Source organism: Moschus berezovskii, chromosome 16 (genome assembly GCF_049115385.1).
Source record: "Moschus berezovskii isolate FMDL1 chromosome 16, NW_MosBer_1.0, whole genome shotgun sequence".
Lineage (NCBI taxonomy): Eukaryota > Metazoa > Chordata > Mammalia > Artiodactyla > Moschidae > Moschus > Moschus berezovskii.
Window position 1 is genome coordinate 76,106,939 of NC_142475.1, and position 9,298 is coordinate 76,116,236.

Genomic DNA, 9,298 nt, shown 5'->3' on the forward strand with positions numbered 1-9,298 from the left:
CTCCAGGGATCTTCCTGACCCTGGCATTGAACCCGTGTCTCCTAGGTCTCCCACATTGGCAGGTGGGTTCTTTACCACTAGCGCCACCTGGGAAGCATGCTGTATCTGTTTTCAAGTGCTTACATAAGGTGCATGATCTAAATATTGATATGCAGCAATAACTAGAAGTGATTCAGTTTGGGACTTTATGAAAATAACAATAACTCTCAAAGGACAACTTCCTACCTTACCAAAAAAGAACTCCACAAGCTTTAGGTAATGTGTGTTAATCATATACAACAACCATAAGTGCTATTTGGAGGGATTCTAATTGTAGTTGATTATCCCATCTCTCAAATAACTATTAAAACACTAAAACTAAGATCATGGCATCTGGACCCACCACTTCATGGCAAATAAAAGGGGGAAAAGTGGAAGCAGTGACAGATTTTATTTTCTTGGACTCCAAAATCACTGTGGATGGTGACTGCAGCCGTGAAATTAAAAGACGCTTGCTTCTTGGAAGGAGAGCTATGACAAAGATAGACAACATACTAAAAAGAAAAGACATCACTTTGCTGACAAAGGTCTGTATAGTCAAAGCCATAGTTTTTCCAGTAGTCATGTATGGATGTGAGAATTGAACCATAAAGAAGCCTGAGCACTGAAGAATTGATGCTTTTGAGCTGTGTTGCTGGAGAAGACTCTCGAGAGTCCCTTGGACAGCAAGGAGTTCCAACCAGTCCATCCTAAATGAAATCAACCCTGAATATTCATTAGAAGGACTGATGCTAAAGCTGAAACTCCAATACTTTGGCCACCTGATGCGAAGAGCTGACTCATTGGAAAAGACCCTGATGCTGGGAAAGATTGAAGGCAAAAGGAGAAGAGGGTGGCAGAGGATGAGATGGTTGGACGGCATCACCGACTCAACGGATGTGAACTTGGGCAAGCTCCTGGAGACAGTGAGGGACAGGGAGGCCTGGCGTACTGCAGTCCATGGGGTCACAAAGAGCTGGACACAACTTAGTGACTCGACAAGAACAACAACAAATGGATATGCCACATTTTATTTACCCATTCATCAATTGATACATATTTGGGTTTTAATTTGGTTTTATGTTAAAATTCTGTAATGCCAGCTTCTCCCATCCTCATGTAAAAATATATACATGTGACAATTCTGTATTTACAAACATTCTGAATTAATAAATTAATATACAAGTACCAAGTGATCACAAGTATTTAGGAAGGTTCTAACTGCATAGCTTTCTCCCCTGAGAGGTTGAGAGTTTGTAAGGCTATTCTTAACGCTACTGTTAACTGCCACCAAAATAAAAGACGAACTGAACCTGTGGGATTTAATCTTAGGCTAGTTTTATGAGATCTTCACTGTGGCCATCAGCAGGGGCGGCTCCATGGGTCCAGCTGGGGGCCGGTGTCCAGCTGTTGTTCAGTTCTGGGTCCTGGTCCAGTGCTCAGGTGTGGAGAACTGGCCTGTGACCTGTCTCAGCCTTGTGATTCCCCATCCTTTCTTACACACCGAAAGTTCTGGAGAAGTTTTGGCCGCCAATGTTCGATTCAGATAATGAAATAAGATTACCCCTGACTCCCCTGTTCTGTAGCATGTCAACAAAGGGATTTGAAGACAGGTGGAGACATATGTGCCTTACAGGCGTGTGGGGATTCTGAAGTAAAGCATACACATCTGAGAGGGAAGTAGGTGTCAGGGAGAAAACACTCAGAGGACTTCTAGCAATGCACCGCTGCCCTAGGAAACCAACACAGAGCCAGGTCACTAGTCTGTCTACAGGTTGAGATGATCCACAAAAGAAGCCACAAAAGTATCTCTCCAACTAAAAGAATATTTATTCCTACGCAACAGGTAAGAAGGGGTGCCTCCAAGAATTTATTGGTTATGGACATGACACTGTAGTATATTTTTGCATTTTGGAGACTTAGGATCTTAGAAATTACTAATGCAGAAGTCAAGGATATTAAATGAATTCATAATTGGATTTTTCAAGATGCTTTTTATTTGTTCTTATAAATAGACAATAAAGAAATCCACCGGCAATGCAGGAAACGCAGGAGAAGCAGGTTCAATCCTTAGGTTGGGAAGATCCCCAGGAGGAGAGCATGGCAACCCGCTCCAGTATTCTTGCCTGGAGAATCCCATGGATAGAAGAGCCTGGTGGGCTGCAGTTCATGGGGTCACAAAGAGTTGAACATGACTGAAACAACTGAACATGGCATGGCACATACTAATTTAAAAATTGGAATGTAGATCATTATTTTAATTTTTTAAAGACTTTTTTGGATGTAGACCATTTTAAAAATTTTTATTGAATGTTACAATATTGTTTCTGTTTTATGTTTTGGTTTTTAGGCCACGAAGCATGTGGGATCCTAGCTCCCTGACGAGGGATCGAATCCACGGCCCCTGTCTGCTTTGGAAGGTGAAGTCTTAACCACTGGACCACTAGGGATGTTCCCAGATCATTATTTTAAAAAATAAAAATAACTTCTAAAATCGGAGTACTGTGAAAGCACAGTAATGTTAAGCACATTCCTTAAATGTCTCAGCTGCTTAATAATGGCAAAGACGATGCCTCCCTCCATTTTAAGTCTTTCGGTGGCTCTTATCATGAATATCATTTTGGAGTTTGCAAAGTGCTTCAACATGGATTCAAGCTTTCCTTCAAGAGGGGTGATCCTGCGACCGCATGACATTTCAGATATGATATTGGATTATTGTTGTTTTTTGCCACTTGCCAACATTTGAATTTGTCTCACTCAAACAGTCTGAAGCTTGGAGCAAATGGAGAGAACATGACTCACAGCGAGTTCACCCGTGGAGCCCAAGTCCTCACACGGTCTCCACCTGCTCTGCAGGACTCTGGGGCCTTCACCCAGTCAGTGCTGCTTGCCTGTCAACCGTGCCTCGGGGATTAACATGAGAACGTCAGGAAACAAAGGACCCCATCCCACTGGACACAGAGCAGGGTGGTTTCTTTCCCAAACCAGATTTCCAATCATGAAACGCGATTTCCACAGCTCTGATGGGAGTTCTTCCAGATAAGTCCCAGGTCACGTCTTACTTCACAGCAGGAATGCAAACAGTACACTTGAAAAAGTTTTTCTTTCTGTTTGCAGCGAATTCAGTTCTCTATCAGGGTTAAGATCTTCAGTTACATCAAATCTCCAACTGGCCCAAGACCAGACCTACTTCTCAAAGGGAACATTGTCACGGAAAATATTTTCAATAGTGGGTGTAATTTTCCCAAAACAGCTCTTGGTAGGTAAGCAGTGGTGTGCCATGGGGCTGGAGGAAAAATGATCTTTCTCCAAGATGCTTTTCATTCTCTGGGGAAGTGATAAAACCTTCTTCAATGTGTCACACAGTTGTTCTAAACCACAAGCCAAACAGTCTTGGAAACCTCAGAGGATTAAATACATCAACAAAAGGAAACATTTAAAATGAGATGGTCTGTCGGACAACACAAGGATGCAGCGAGGGCTGAATTTCCAGTAATGACAGCTCACCCTCAGCCCCGGGCCCCTGGAGACTGACCGGCAGGGAATCTGCTAAACCAGCGGCCTGCGGTAAATGCAACAATTCAAGAGTAGTTGTTTGTCGAGCCATGTCAGAGATAGGACTTAGGAATCTCCAGAGATGAGAGTAATGAATATGAGAGTTTGCCCCCAGGAACTCGGGCACAGCAGCGTCTGCGTTTGAACACCCCTCTGCTTCTCATCAGCTGTGTGGTCTCAGGCAAGGTGCCAACACAGGGTTGTCGTGAGGGTGAAATGCGACAATACTATGGAAGAATCTTAGAACAATCACACAGCCCTTAAGGAGGCGCACTCTCCTCTCTGAGCCTGTTTGTGTTTGTCTGATCTGAAGGCTCACGCTCCATGCTGCATTTATCGGACAGGTCTCTCTTGCTTTCCGCGTGCGTGGGTGCGTGCTAAGTGGCTTCAGTCGTGACCAACTCTTTGTGACCCCATGAACTGTAGCCCACCAGGCTCTTCTATCCGTGGGGTTCTCCAGGCAAGGATACTGGAGTGGGTTGCCATGCCCTTCTCCAGGGAATCTTCCCAACCCAAGGATCCAACTGGCCTTTCTTGAATTGCAAGTGGATTCTGAGCCACCTGGGAAGCCCCTTGATTTCCAGGGACAGAAATTAACTCAAATTAACCTAAACAGAAAATGGCTCATTGGCTTAAGGGTCAGAAAAAGAAGACTGAGGCTGAGAAGACCAGCTGTTGAAATGATGTGGTCATCTCTCTCTCCTCTCTCCTCCTCTCTGCTGGTATGCTGTTTCCTTCTCTCCTTTGATAGATCTTCTTTTCCAACAAAACAAGCCCAGACCCACATTCTCCCAAATGCATGGAATAACCACACCCACTGTGCAGAAATTCTTGGAAAGATCTGGGGTTGATTTGGTTCTTTCAGTTGTCCTTGCCCTTCCCAAGCCCTCCTGTCCAGTGGGCAAGAAAAGAAGAAAAGGGTTTGAAGAAAAGAAGGAAGAGGTTTGGGCAGAGGAAACCAGAGCTACTATTAATAAATTCCAATTAACGGGGAATTCCCCCGAGGTCCAGTGTTTAGGATTCTGTGCTTTCACTGCCCAGGGCATGGGTTTGATCCTGTTTGGGGAACTAAGATCCCCCAATCTGTTCATTGTGGCCAAAAAGACAAGCAAAGCAAAACCTAAAGAAAAAGAGTATCTTACTCAGTTTCACAGCCTCAGTTATCAATCATAGGTCCATCTGTACCCTCAGCCCTGGCCAGAGTGTCTGTGCCCTAACTTCTCTGGACTCCTCGGGACTCCTGACTGGACTCCTCTGGTTCAAGTGAGTGAAGTCATACCAACACAGGTTGACTTGAGCTGCCCTAACAAAGGACCACAGCCTGTGTGTCCTCAGAAATAAAAATGTACCGTCTCCCAGTTCTGGAGCAGAATTCCCAAACCAATGTGTCATCAGGGTTGTTTCTCCTGAGGGCTATGAAGGAGAGTCTATTCGGTTCCAGATAGAGGAGGCTCTCCCTGGTTTCTGGTGTTTTCGGGCAAGTGTGGCCTCTCTTTGGCTTGTATGTAGCACATCACCATTCTCTGCCTTCATCTCCAAGTGGTGTTCTTGTCTGCATCTACATTTCTTCTTTTTACAAGGACAGCTGTTGTACTGGATTAAAGAATCCACTCTTCACTATGACCTCCTCAGAAATAATTATGTCTGCAAAGACCTTATTTCCAAACAAGGTTTATTAAGCAATGCAGGAAGTTAGGACATAGAAATTTTGTACCGGAGACAATGCAACTCAATAATATACTTAACGGGACTTACGTGGTGGTCCAGTGGCTAAGACTCTGTGCTCCAGTGCAGAGGGCCCCGGTTCAATCCCTGGTCAGGGAACTAAATCCTACATGCCGCAACTAAAGATCCCGCACACAACAAGGAGGACTGGTGCAGCCAAACAAATGTAAAATAATAGTATTAATAATAATACACCTAGAAAGAACAGAATAAAAAGATAAAAATGGAATAGGGATCATGAATCAGAACTTTTAAATCCATGATAGTAGCATTTTCTGTGCAACCAAAGCATTTTTTAAAAAGGTTTTACAATACTTTGAGTGCTTTGTTTGCTTTTTAAGGAATTACAATTATTCATGGGCATCTGACGGGCTTCCCTTGTGACTCAGCTGGTGATCTGCTTGCAGTGCAGGAGCCCTGGGTTGGGAAGATCCCCTGGAGAAGCGAAAGGCTACCCACTCCAGTATTCTGGTCTGAAGAAGTCCATGGACTGTATAGTCCATGAGGTCTCAAAGAGTCAGACACAACTGAGCAAATTGCACTTTCACGGGCATCTGACATGTTTGAATTTTGCGAAGTTTAAGTTCCCAATTTGTGTTTAAACACTCTGAGATACCTAATTTACTAAATGAATGTACTTGGCTGTATTTTTGTAAGTCGTACAGCATATTTAGATGAACGTCAGTTAATTTAAACTGAATGTTAGAAAAATGGTAGTGAGTGTTCTCACCATGAAGTCAAGCTCTGCAGATCCCTTGATTGGAGGTCCCAGCACACACTGACCTGGGGGAGCATTTTTGACTCTCAAATGCTCCTGGAATTTCCCCCAGCTCCCCAGTAAAGACAAGCACTGCCCTGTGGAATTCTCTGTGTCCTAGGCCGAGCCTGGCAGGAGCTGGATCTGAAAGGTGGTTCATGAACGGCTTTGAAAACTAAGCTCAGACCTATTTTCAGCAACTTTGAAGGCAGCATCTCTTATGCAAGTAATATCTTGCAGTGCGTTAGTAGTCATCAATAACCTGCCTGCCAATGCAGGAGACCCAGGTTCAACCCCTGGGGTGGGAAGATCCCCTGGAGAAGAAAATGGCAACCCATTCCAGTATTCTTGCCTGGGAAATCCCATGGATAGAGGAGCCTGGTGGGGTAGATAGAGTCCATGAGGTCGCCCAGAGTCTGACATGGCTGAGCGACTGGACAACAACTTCTCTGACCACCACACCTCTCTGCCAGGTGGCAGATCTTGGTTATTTCCGTTGTTCTGGTCCCATGGGTCTCAGAGAGCATCAATCCCCCGGGATCTTGTTAAAATGCAGCCCCGGTTCTACAGGGTCTGCAGTGGGGCTGAGACGAGGCTTTTCCAAGAAGCTCCTGGGGCTTTCCAAGTGCAGGAAACACACTGGGAGGAGTGAGGCTCCAGACAAGATGTATCTCTGGGTGGGTCTCCCCGGACCCCCCTCAGGAAGTGCTGTTCTGGGGCCACAGAGCCTGTGTCTCAGGTTAGAGCGCCCATGGGACCCTGCCACCCACCCTTGGCCTCAGGGCTCCAGACAGACTTCCCAGGGACACTCTTTCTTTTCTCTTAGTTTTTGTTTTGTTTTTTCTTTTTGGTCTAAATGCACGGCTTGCCGGGTCTTAGTTCTCTGACCAGGGATTGAACCCGTGCCCTCGGCAGTGAAAGCACAGAGTTCTAACCGCTGGACCGCCAGGGAAGTCCCAAGATACTCATTTCTAAGCCTCACAGGATAAGGGGCATCTCTCAGGAATTTTTGGTCCTAGATGTGAAGCAACTTCATGTTAGAAACTGCTGATGCAGAAGTCAAGGATGTTAAATAAACAAATTCATCACCAGGGTTTTAAAAATGCTTTTTGACTTGCTCATTATAATAGAGAATTCCAAGGATGTAGACCATTATTTTGTAAAATTCATTTCTAAATGATTTTTCAGTTTTCTGCAGGTTGCATCCATCATTTTCTGTTGAATAGGATCTTCACTTTATTCACATAGATATTATTATGTTAATTATATCTGGAGAGATATATGGACCTATTACCTCCCACTTCAGTGTTGCATGAGCTAAAAAGTAACCTTTATTTCTACAGTTGTGGAAGGCTACTCAGGGCCTTTAGAGATTTAGAAGAAAAAATTTAATGATCTAGACTAATATCTAAAATTTTTAAGTTTAAAATTACCTATGGATATTGTAAAATAGATGTTGGCTTTTTGACTCTAGCCTTTTCGTTCATAAAAGAAAATTAGGATACCGGTAACTTTTTTTAAAAAAGCCTTTTGTTTTGGTTGTAAATCTGGTTTCTTTAGCATGCAATACCAAATCTGGCCACACGAGAGAAGCAGAGCACCGCTGTCTGTGCTCAACCAGAAAAGCTTTGTTTTGCGTGTGGGATTGAATTTCAAAACCCGTAAGTTAGAACTGAAAATCACAAAATGTAATAAACTTCTGCTGGTTAACATTCCACAGGTATAATCTTGTAACTTAAAAGTTCATGTGAAGCATCCTGTTTTGAGTAAGCTCTATTATTAAGGGGAATAGCTCATTTCTTTTCATCTGGTCCTACCAGCCTTAAAAGGATGGATGAAGACGATGACGCAAGCATGCTGCCCTGGTTAACTTCATTCCAGCCCAGGTATCGCGCGGACCATGGCTTCTAGCAGAATATAGAGCGGGCAGGGTGAAGACGAGAAGACTTTGAGGGAAGAACACTGAGTTGGCTGAATGCTGTGCCCACATGAAGAAGGCTGTCTGGAAGAATCCCTTTGCAAAGAAAAACAAGGGCCCCTGGAAGGATCACTTTGGAAACCACTGATCTCGTTGGAGCTGGGATCTAGAATAGCTGTCCTAGATGTTGACAGGATTGATTTGTGCCTGTCTCTGTGAGTTTAGCCTTCGAAGGCATGCAGTCTTGGACATGCTTCTATCTTGTGTCTGTGAAAACTGACAAAAATCTTATTCATCTGTGTTTTCATGCGGAAAGTGCAGCCAAAGAGTGATGATTTGAAATTCCATCAAACACGCATGCATGCAGGTTCAGAGTTCTGTCCTTTAGCTGTGACAACACGTCACAGACATGTGAAATTCTGAAGGATGACATGCGTTCTTGCTTCGCATCCTTCTTTAAGCTGGAAGGTTGGACACAAAGAGTTGGACAGAGGACCACAAGTTGTGTGACTTCAAACAGCGTCAGCTCATTCTCGCCTGGGTCTGGAGATCAGAAGTCCAAATGAAGCTGTCAGGGTCAGGCTCCCTCTGGATGCTCCGGACAAGAAGCTGGTCTTTGCCTCTTCCAGCTTCTGCTGGCCGCTGGCTCTCCGTGGCTTGTTTCTGTCCAGTCTCTGACTTCTGTCCACCTCCTCCTCTGTGTCTATGAACACTTTCCATCTCCCTCTTTTCTTTTTTATTTAAAGTTAAAAAGAAAAATTGGATGTGCTGGATCTTCCTTGTGGCTCTTGGGCTTGTTGCCCTGAAGCATGTGGGATCTTAGTTCCTCGACCAGGGATCGAACCCACATCCAGTGCATTGGAAAGCAGATTCTTTACCACTGGACCACCAGGGAAGTCTTCTCTGCCTCCATCTTGTAAGAACTTTTCATTGGATTTAGTGACCACCCTGATAAACCAGGATAAACCCCTCTCAAAATCCTTAATCACATACTTTGGACCCTTTAAAATAATGGTCTTCTACCACATCCAGTAAATATTCAGTTTCTGGAGACTAGGGCATGGATGGAGGCTTGCGGGGTGTGGGGGGCACCATTCAACACACTCTCAATGATTGGTGGCCACTCAGACCAATAATTCCCCATGAATGGTGGTGACATTTCAGGAATTTCCAAGGGACTGACAACTTGGGAAGCTCTATTATTACCTAGTACAAGTTCAAAATAACTGACAGCATAGACGAGGATGATTTTCAACTAAAATAGCTTACCTCTGGGTTACATTAGTTTCTTTAAAAGACTCTCACACACGTTACTGTGGTTGGTG